The sequence below is a fragment of the Uranotaenia lowii genome, chromosome 3, assembly GCF_029784155.1.
Source record: "Uranotaenia lowii strain MFRU-FL chromosome 3, ASM2978415v1, whole genome shotgun sequence".
In the NCBI taxonomy this organism is placed as follows: domain Eukaryota; kingdom Metazoa; phylum Arthropoda; class Insecta; order Diptera; family Culicidae; genus Uranotaenia; species Uranotaenia lowii.
This window is the reverse complement of record NC_073693.1, coordinates 238,119,114-238,130,358: the sequence shown is the minus strand read 5'-3', so window position 1 is coordinate 238,130,358 and position 11,245 is coordinate 238,119,114. Positions and strand designations below refer to the sequence as shown.

At 37.9% G+C, this 11,245-nt stretch overlaps 1 protein-coding gene across 2 annotated transcripts in view; it reads left to right on the top strand.

The window, feature by feature from the left end:
• The first annotated feature begins 9,366 nt into the window (after positions 1-9,366).
• Positions 9,367-11,245, top strand: part of LOC129756779 (circadian clock-controlled protein daywake-like) — a 67,329-nt gene continuing 65,450 nt past the window's right edge. Inside the window, exon 1 of one of the 2 annotated variants that reach the window (XM_055753788.1) lies at positions 9,367-9,508. The gene's annotated coding sequence lies outside the window, so the exon portion shown is untranslated. Of the gene's footprint in view, positions 9,513-11,245 lie in introns of both variants that reach the window. The other variant, XM_055753787.1, reaches the window with a different exon arrangement.

Below are 11,245 nucleotides of genomic sequence, written 5' to 3'. Positions count from 1 at the left end.
AAGAAAATTAAGTGGCATATTTGGCTTACATAAATATAAAAAAGTAATTTGGAGTATACAAAATTTCCAGATTTCATGCTATGACAAGTGCTGTTTGGGAACACTTCAAGCTGAAATGTTTCATGTCTATAAGTTTGATATCTGGCGAATCTTTTTTGAACATGATTTTGGTGAAAAGATGGATATTAGTTAAACTGCTCCAAAGGATGAGGATGGTGAACAAAATGCTGTTTAAAAATAGTTATTCAAAAATCTACTGTTCTTATCTATTCTGCTCTAAAAAATATACCATCCAAAGCTAATTGGGAGCTGAAAGCGCAGTGTTAGGCATAATATTAGGCAAATACTCCAAAAGTGGTCCCGATATTAAAAACTCTATTTATATAAAGTTTCAAATGCAATAAATTCCAATAAATGAGAAACTTTTGATTTCGATATAAACCTTAATGTGAACTCGAACAAAGTGGAATAAATCAACTAATCGGTATACATAAAATGAAACATACATATTATCAACATACAATTATTTATGGAACAAGTTACAAAAATTTTTTTGCACGAGGCTTGCCAAGTTGGATGTTTACGTCAAGTGCTGAAAAAAAAAACAAATTTGCAACGAGAACTTGATACCTGATCATTCGGCGATGTACAAAAATCCGAATTAAAGAAAAGTAAATTAAAAAGTATTCATACTGTAAGATTTATTGAAGGTTATTTTTTGATAATTTAAGTAAAGGCCCGTAGAATTGAGTTAAAATTCTTAGGTTTTAGGTTTAATTACGATAGAATTAAGTGGGACAATTCTAATAAACGGAAAGGAGGGAAATGTAAAAAAGACTAGGACACAACTCAATATTAAATGCTTTTTAAAGTTAGTGAAAATTGAAAAATATACGCCAAATTTAACACGGTAAGACGAAGTTTACCGGGTCTGCTAGTATTATTATAAAAATTCATGTTGAAACTCCGTTTTTCGTCGTGAATATTTCGTTTTCGATTAAAATCTCATATTTGTAACATGTTAACAATAAAAAATTGATCTGTAAACTGTCTTCCAAACATTCTTTAATCAAAGAGAAATTGCAAAACCATTTTTAATTATTTAAAAAAAACTGTTCCAGTTACTTTAGGGCTGTTCAATAATTTTTTAGGGTAATTTTACTGTATGGAAATTCAACCCAGAGGCTTATTTCAATAAAATAAGGGTGTTATTTTTCTGAAAATCTTTAGATAATTCTATGACTTCATTAATTGAAGTATAAATTTCATACGATACCGGATGATCACTTTACCTCCCAATCGCTACATAATAATTTATCCGTTTTAACAGAAGAAATCGATGTGTACGATTAATTCTTTTTTAATACATAATTTTCATCTTCGATTGGTTCCTGAACATGATCACACAAATTATACAGAATCAGTGATCATTAAACGTTCTAAAGATGTTCGGGTCAATAAGCACATTCAGAATCTTATACATTACCATTTGCAGCCAGGGAAACACCAACAAACTACAGGTAAAATTTTTCTGAAACAAATATTTGAACCGCTTTGGATTGACAGAAATTGACTTAATCTTTTGGTTTTGTAAAATAAACTCTTCTTAGAAGAATTTAGCTTAAGAAGTAACGTGAAACGAAACTGGGTATTATTTTAGAGCAATGTGATCATCCTGTATCAAGGCCGTGCAACAGAGGAGGGGGGTTTAGGAGTTTTTCAAGTAAAATTTTCAGATCAAGAAATGAATTTACTATAGTAACCAAAATTTTTGATCCCAAAAGGTGTAAAAAAATAAGTGTTAATAAACATGTCAGAAAATTGATGAGCTCCCGGCGAAATTTGGTCCTAAATCACTATAGGCCAAAGAAATCTTGTTTTCCAACACTATATGATAAGATTACTAGAATTTTTCCAGCATGTATCCAGGCCAGACAAATCCGGGCTATTTTATCTTAAAACCGGACAAAATCCGGAAATTTTATTGCAAAATTGATGAACAAATATCCTAAATATATCTGTGCAAATTTTGTTAAAACCCAGAAATCTCTCAACAAAAATTAAGAAAAAAAAATTAAGATTTTTTTTATCAAAACTTATCAACGGTTATTTAATCGTATTTTAGGCTTCTAAAAAACCCTTTAAGATTATTTTTATGAAACTTACTCAAAAAAATTCGTTTTGGAGGCATAAATAAATAATTTTTACAACACAATTTTGTTTTGTTTTGTTTTCCAAAAAAAGTAAAAAAATCCAGGCAGTATCGGGGCATTTTATAATGAATCCCGGCCAGACCGGACTGTTCCCAAATTTTGTATTTAATATCCGGGCAAACCCGGATAAAACCGGGCAATCTGGTAACCTTACTGACCTTCACGAATTGAAACTTATTTTTTATTGCTAGATTAGAATAGCAATTCAATAAACCTATTGTATTAAAACTCAAATTTTTAAAACAGAAAAACTCCACCTTAATAAAGGGTTTTTTTTTATTAAGAAGGTTAATATAATAAGTTCAAAATTTGGAACCAACCAAATTAACTTTAAAACTTACACATAGAACACTAATTTTACAAATCAACAAGTTATTAGCCATGGGACACGTGTTCAATACTCTAAATAGTCAAAATGATTATCAATAAAAATCTAAAACACAGTATCCATTTCTTTATTGCAAATCTTTTCGATTACAAATAAATAGATTATATCATTACAAATTTCATGCTTACTTGAAATATTCTTCAAGAAACCCATTTCAGACTCAATTTAATTTTTTTTTATCTTCTCAATGTTCAACTTTCAAAAGGGTTTTGATAAATTTCAAAATGCCCCTAAATTCACATTTTTCCAAAATACAAAGAATTTAAGAACCAATTAAGATTAATTTGAGTGCCTCGAATACAAATATTTAATTAGAATTTTTTTTCTATTAGCTTTTATTTTATTTAAACTTTTGAAAATGAGATAAAATCTTTTAAGAAATTTCTGCATTTTTACAAAAAACCTTAAAAATTTAAAGTAAAGGTTTTAAACTAATAATCAAATTTCCTGAAGACCGCAAGTACTTTCAATTTCTGTAAAAAAAAGTTATAAAGAATTTCTATTTTTTTTCCTTTCCTCCATTTAACGAAACACTAGACAGACAGACAGACAGACAGACAGACAGACAGACAGACAGACAGACAGACAGACAGACAGACAGACAGACAGACAGACAGACAGACAGACATACAGACAGACAGACAGACAGACAGACAGACAGACAGACAGACAGACAGACAGACAGACAGACAGACAGACAGACAGACAGACAGACAGACAGACAGGTACAGTACCGTTCATAATTGTATAGAAAATGGAAGCAAGCGCACTGTCACTTCGAATTTGAACTTCCATAACTTTTCACTCTGATGATAGTTTTTGATAAAAATTTTTGCGTTAGATAGATTAATTATCACACTATTATCACACAAAGTTTGAGCTTTCTCGAGTTTGTGTGGCCTGAGAAACAGTAATTTTACGAAAATCGGACTTTTTGGACTTTTCTCATTTAAACTACAATATCTCTGAAACTACGCAACATTTTTCATTGAAATTTTGCACAGTGATTGTTGAAATATGAAACTAGCATGTCTGAAGTTTTCGAAAAGTTCAATCGATGAGATCAAAAGTTACGCGAGGTGCAATATTTCAGGCATGAACCTTGAATTGCGATTTCTATAGAATTTTGGACGATGGTTCATGCCTGAAATATTGCACCTCACGTAACTTTTGATCTCATCGATTGAACTTTTCGAAAACTTCAGACATGCTAGCTTCATATTTCAACAATCACTGTGCAAAATTTCAATAAAAAAATGTTGCGTAGTTCCAGAGATATTGCAGTTTGAATGAGAAAAGTCCAAAAAGTCCGATTTTCGTAAAATTACTGTTTCTCAGGCCACACAAACTCCAGAAAGCTCAAATTTTGTGATATAATAGTGTGATAGTTGATCTACCTAACGCAAAAAATTTGATCTAAAAATATCATCAGAGTAAAAAGTTATGGAAGTTCAAAGTCGAAGTGACAGTGCGCTTGCTTCCAATTTCTATACAATTATGAACGGTACTGTATATACCCAGCAAAAATTATTTCCTGTAAAATTACGAAAATATCCTGTAACAAAAAGAGCAGGACCTCTACCGTAATTTTACAGGTCGAAAAACAAATTACGTGACATTTAATTTTTAGTGTACAACTGTTTTACAGGACATTTGCTGTAATAATAAATGAATCTTTGTTAACTTTCAAGGAAAACAAATTATAATTACAGGTTAATTACAGGTTTATTACAGGTTGATTTATTTTAAAGGTTGCAGTTTCAGTGACACGTAATAGTCAAAAATTTTTCTGTGTGGATTCCACTATTCCATCTAAAGCTAAAGGAATTGGTAAATACATTTTGCATCTATGATTTCGATACCATAATTTTAATGTGGTCCAGAAGAGGTCAAGTCAGACAATTTTTAAGCCGCGTGATTACTTTTACATGATTATGACAGCATTGGACCAAAAGCGTTTCCTTTCGCCTTTTATGGAATTTGAAAATATGCTGCCAAGATCAATTTTGATTCAAATCAAGGCACAATTATACCTCCGTATGTTTAAATAACGTTCCGCTATTAAGCCAACCTTTTTTTTTGAAAATGACAAATTGCATCAAAACAAATATAGAAAAATATTATAAAGCAATTGTATTTGAACCGCGTATGAATAAAATTTAACGTCGAAAGCCTTAGGCTTTTTCAATCATTCAATGGAAGCACGATAGTGTGTAGTCATGTTGATAAATGTTAATTATTATTGTTTTTTGAGGGAAGCAATAAAGGCGAACCCAATAACTTATTTTAAACGCAATATTCAGATATACATAAAACGATCCACATATTCCCTTAGTTTTTCGTTTTTCGAGCGAACCGAGTTGTTTTCCAGTTCAGAAACAGCGTCCTTTGAAAATTCGTCAAAAATTCAACGTTTCGTATTTTGACAATCGAAAAATGCACAAAATGTGCAAAATTACGTAAACTTTTCAATCATTTTTTCAAAATTCATCTGGTGCGAGTTGGACAGTTTTGACGGTTCATTGATTAGAAAGTGCGGTTAAACACCATTTTTTTTTACTTTTTAACATGATCTTAAAAAAAAATCAAAAATATATTTTCGTATGTGCGACGTATAGCTCCTAACTACAACTTTTATGGACACTTAGTACATTTTTTGAGCATTTCATAGCTGATCTACAGTCTTTCTCCTGAAGCATGTTTTCGGATTTTTTTTAGTCTTCACAAGGTCTGATTAGAGAGTTTTTCTTTGGGACTTTGAATTTGCGTCCATAAAAAAGTAATTGTTGAAAACGCAGGTTTCAGTGATGGAATATAGTTATCTTTATTCATGTTTCGTCTGTGAGGTCAGTAGAATACAACTATATTAATTAGCGATAGCTAATTGTCACTTTCCATTTCTTATATTCCCTAAACGGGAAAGTACTCATTTCTCAATGAGTACTTTGATATTCTTACCCAGAATATTTGGCAACACTGTTGTGTTACCACAAACCTAAGTTGAGTTGTTTGGCTTCACAGTGTGATGATGTAAACATTTGTACCGTGTTTACCATCATCAGCTGTCATCATCAATCATCACCGCTATTGTTTCAATTGCGAATTGACTCAAAGCATGCGGAACCAAAACAAACTGTTTTGGTTCTGCTCGTGGCAGCAGAAGTTGCTGCTTGCTGCTACCAAGGAAAACCGTAAGTTTCAACACCTCCCCTCAATTCGCAGATTGAGAATGCTGAACAGCTTCACGTGCCTCGCCCTTGATAACGCCTTCGTGAACGCATCAGCTGGCTGATCCTCAGTAGAGATGTGTCTCAATGAAAACTGACCGCTTCTTACGATCTCCCTGATGAATGCATACTTCACGTCCAGATGCTTCATCCGCTGATGAGTCCGCGCCTCTTCCAGATACTGGATGCAAGGGATGTTGTCTTCCATTAACGTTAAAGGAGTGCTAACCACACCTAATTCACTATGGAAGTTTTTTAACCACAAACCTCCCTTGACCGCATGGCAAAGGGCTCCTATCTCAGCTTCGGTCGACGACAGACTGACCGTCTGCTTACGTTTCGTTAACCACGAAACTAGATTTCCCGTAAGTGGATCCGTGTTCGCGTTTCTGCGGTATACCAACGCCATATCGGTCATACGTCGAAGGTATCGCAGAATACGCTGCAGGCCTCGTTAGTGGCCAGACTGGCCTGGTATTGGCATAGTGCGCTAACCGCTGCACAAATAACTGGTCTCGATGATATCGCCAGATACTGCGAACAACCGATCAACTCTTTGAACGGCTGTTCGGTGATAACCTCACCATCGTTCATCTTCGTACAGTGAACGATCATGTCACGAAACCTGTGACCTAGGGTAAGCCAACAGCCTCTCATGCCACGTACTTCTCCAGGGCTGTTTCGACAGCTGTCTTACAGAAGACCCATTTGTACGAGAAACAGAATGGGTTTCCTTTAACATGGGTTAAACTAACCGCTTCCCAAATCTCGCTCTCATCCAGGGCTGCTTGATAGTACGCTAACCGCAGCACTGTTTTTCGGCCTCGAAAACTGCAAACAACCGATCAAATTGTGGAATGGCTGCTCAGTGATAACCTCACTTCGTTCAGCCCAAATCTCGTTCCTTTCATGGCTGCGGTGGTCTTCCGGAAAAAGCAGTCCCTTTGGCCCTTGAGCTTGCTGACGATTCGAAGTTGCTCTTCCTCATCATCAGCGGCTACGTTAGCCACGTAGCGTTGATAAGCTCCTCCTGCTCGATGACTGCGTCTCTGGGCCGGTTTGGGATTGACGGAATCTTGCTCATCATCGTCATCTTCGCCATCGCTACTCTCGTAGTCGCTCTCGTCTACCAACGTATGCTGACTGGCACCAGAATCGACGACGAATCTTCGTTGATTCTGGTGGCTGATAACCTCAGCATGCAAACGCACAGCATATATTTCATGTTGTTTTCTGGTAACCGCAGATAAACAATCTCTTGTTGCTAACAGGGCCCTTTCTCGGTGGCTTCGTGAATTAGCTACACTTCGATCGACAGAAATCAAGAGGTGGATGAATTCGCTAGCGACTAACCATCGCCCGAACCACCTCCTCCGAAGCACCCGGAGCAGCTTCCATCCATCGAAGACATGCTCGCGCATACTATACGCAGCACAGCTACAAAGCACGAGAATGATCTTCTCGACTCCAACTCTTTGATCGCTATAAAAAGCGGGAAGGCAAAGTTCAGCAACAAACGTCCAATCTGACTGTGTGTTGCTAAAGTTTCTGGCAACTAACCGTCGCCGAAAACACCTCCTCCGCAGCACCCGGAACAACTTTCAAATATCGAAGACAAGCTCGTGCATGCTAACCACAGCGCAGCTTAAAAGCATGAGAACGATCTTCTCGAATTGCAGCTTCATAGACTTTCGTCTCGCTGCTTCAATGCTTCGAGCGCTCCAAAAAGCCAGAGAGCAACGTTCAGCAGCATGAGCCCGATCTGGCTCTGATGCGTTGCTGAAGTTGCTGGCAACTAACCGTCGCCCAAAACATCTCCAAAGCCACAGAAAAACCATACTGTAGGCTTGGATAAGCTCACGCGTACTGATCGTAGCGTAGCTCCACATCACGAGAGTAGCCCTCACGGCAAACAGCTTCTTCCAATCTCCAATCCTTGCTAATACTCCATCTGGAGCATTAGGATCTGACCAATCCTGGTAACAGATCCCGAGAGTCCTCCTCCCGGCCATCGGATATAAAACCATGCTGCTAACGGCAGCGCGGCTCGTGTCGGCATCGAGAGTAACCCTCTCGGAACCCGACTTCCCGGCCTCGAACTCCATTGGCACGTTCTGGCCGACCTGGAAAATCTCATTGTCACTGCGCTGCCGATCCTCTACGCTGGTGGTCGTCTGTGCTTGGATCAGCTCCTGTTTGCTGACCAAAACGCACAGCCAAAGCACGAGAGTAACCCTCTCGGCTATCAGGTCCACCCGAGTTTTCCGGGGTGGAATTACCGACCTTCGCGCTGAACCATCTCGGTTGCGGATCCTGGGACTGCTCCCGGCCGTCGGACGTGAGCTCAAGCATGCTAACCCCAGCGTGGCTCGTGACGGCATCGAGAATAACCCTCGGGCTCGTGTCTGCGCTGGCGGACTTCCGACAGCTTGCTGGCCCTCTGCGATGGTCCTCTGGCTTCTGGCTGGCTCCTCGACCCCGGCTGGTCCTTCTGCGCTGGCTGCTGAAGCACTTGCTAACCGCAAGGCTAATTTACTTGAGAGTACCCCTCTCACTAACTCTTTACTTCCATTTCCAGACGTATCTGGGCCCATAACCTGTTGAAAACGCAGGTTTCAGTGGTGGAATATAGTTATCTTTATTCATGTTTTGTCTGTGAGGTCAGTAGAATACAACTATATTAATTAGCGATAGCTAATTGTCACTTTCCACTTCTTATATTCCTTAACCGGGAAAGTACTCATTTCTCAATGAGTACTTTGACATTCTTACCCAGAATATTTGGCAACACTGTTGTGTTACCACAAACCTAAGTTGAGTTGTTTGGCTTCACAGTGTGATGATGTAAACATTTGTACCGTGTTTACCATCATCAGCTGTCATCATCAATCATCACCGCTATTGTTTCAATTGCGAATTGACTCAAAGCATGCGGAACCAAAACAAACTGTTTTGGTTCTGCTCGTGGCAGCAGAAGTTGCTGCTTGCTGCTACCAAGGAAAACCGTAAGTTTCAACAGTAATGATGCAATATTAAAGATGTTAAAAATTCATTGAGGGTCCCTGAAGAAATTAATTTTGTTTAACAACATTAAAACTTCAATTATGACTTTTTCCACAGATTCAATTTGATGTTATATCAACTTCGATATGGTGAAAATCACTTTACTCCCCATGATCGCTACGCCTATGTTTTCATATCAGTCGTCGTGTACTAAACCCGATCTTTAGAATCAGAACCGCTTGTGCGCTTCTACTACAACATTGTTGACACTCGGTCGGTATACTAAGTAGATCGTGTTCGTAGTCAAGTTTACTAACCGACGCTCCAACGATTATCCACTCGGGCCCCGAAAGCTTTGCGTCCGAAGTCGCTGGGATGCGAGCTTTTTTGTCGCCTCGCGACGATCCGCGAGTTCTAGCCGAAACGAACAAGCACGCGTGTTGTGCTGTGCTACACCGTATGGATTATGTGGTTGTGTCGGAGCTTTGTTTGTGGTCCGGTGTCCCGGAGGGTGGCCCGCCAGCAAGTGGAAATCGATATAAAAGTTTAAGGCATTCATAATTTCTTCTTTATTTGTTGTCCACAGGTGCTACCACTAGCAGCAGCGCGGTTTTCGGCTCTGGTGGTTATTGTGAGGTTTTTTTTTTGTTTTTCCACACGCTGTTCAAAGCTGCTAAGTAAGTGAGTGTTCTTGTTGATGGTGCTTTCGGGGACTGAGTGAAGGTTGTTGTGATTCGAAGTGTGGAAGTGGAAATCAACTTGTTTCGCAAATCAGAATTGGGAAATGGCCTGAGTAGACTCAGGATGTTGCGAATCAAGAACTGTGCGGTTTTAACTACTTGAGGGAGATGCACGGAACATAAAAGTGAAAAGCTGTTCTACAGAAGGTTTCAGTGGTTGCAACAGATGGGGTTTTTGGATTCTTGTGCTAAACGTCAGACAAAACATCGATGGCCTTTAAAAGTCAGTTGAATGAAAAGTGTGATTACCAATCGATAGATGGAGCATGGTGAAATGTGAAGAACATGTTTGCGCTCTTGATGATGATCAATGAACTTTGGCTCGATGCTGTTAGATGTTCGATCAATTAGATGAAACCAATAGAAAATTAGAAGTAAAAAATCAACATCCAATCAAATGTTCCACTGTGAATAATGACCCCAAAATATCCACCCAAAAAGACGTTAAGCTGAAAATCCCGCCTTAAAGTGTCGGCAAATCGAGAGCGTTTTGCATAAAAATAAAAAGAAAAAAAGCGACTGGGAGAAACCAAATGGTGCAGCCTTAACTTTTTGATCTTTTCAACGATTGTTTGGTTTGGGTGGATTTTTATTCCACAGTCACGAGCACGAGAGTCAAGATGAGATTGGTTTAAAAGAGTAAAGCTGCATGGCGTCTGTTGAAGCGTCCTTTCAAGAGTTTGCTCCCATCGAGACGTCACCATCTCGTGGACTTTTGGAGGCCGTTCAGATTTGGCGGACAAAGAAGTCGCATGGTGTTGTTAATGAAAGAGATTCCGAGAGATCTGAATCTGCGGCAGGGGGCGGCAGAAAAAATCTGCAGCCGAAAACATTGCACTCGACCCTGCTCGACGTCGACTTAACATTCCGAGATTATTCATGATTTATGGCCATCAGCCGGGACCTTAAACGGGTTCACACACTGTGTACAATGAAAAATATTAGCATGATAAATTCATTGTTGACAAAAAAATGTTTATTATTACAATTGGTTTTCAAGGTTTGATGAACAAATTTATTCAAAAACTTTTGAAATTTTAGCTGGAAAAAAATTTGAACCTTTCAAAAATATAATATAACTATCAAAAATTTGTGAGAACATCTCAAGAAAAACTAACAGAATGTAACTTGAATGAAATGCTATATATTGATTTCTGATTCTGAACTCTGATGCTGAATTCTGATTTTGAATGCTGATTTTGAGTTCTGAATCAAAGCTTAAAACTTGAGTACATATTCTAAGCTTTGAATAAGATTTCTGAACCTGAGTTCTTCATGAAATTTCTAAATCTCAGTTCAGACTCTAAGTTTCAAGTATAAATTCTGGATTTTTGATCTGGAATCAGAATCTGAGTTCTGAATCTGAGTTCTAAATCAGAGTTCTGAATCTGAGTTCTGAATCTAAGATTCTGAATCAGATATTCTGAATCTGAATACTGAATCTTAGTTTTAAATTTGGGTTCTGGCTCAATGTTCTGAAACTTAATTCTATATCAGAAGTCTAAATCTGAATTTTAAATTTGAATTCTGAACCTAATGACTGAATCTGAGTTCTGAATCTGACTTCTGAATCTGAGTTCTGAATCTGACTTCTGAATTTAAGTTCTCAATCTGGATTCTGAATCTGAATTCTGAATCTGAATTCTGAATCTGAATTCTGAATCTGAATTCTGA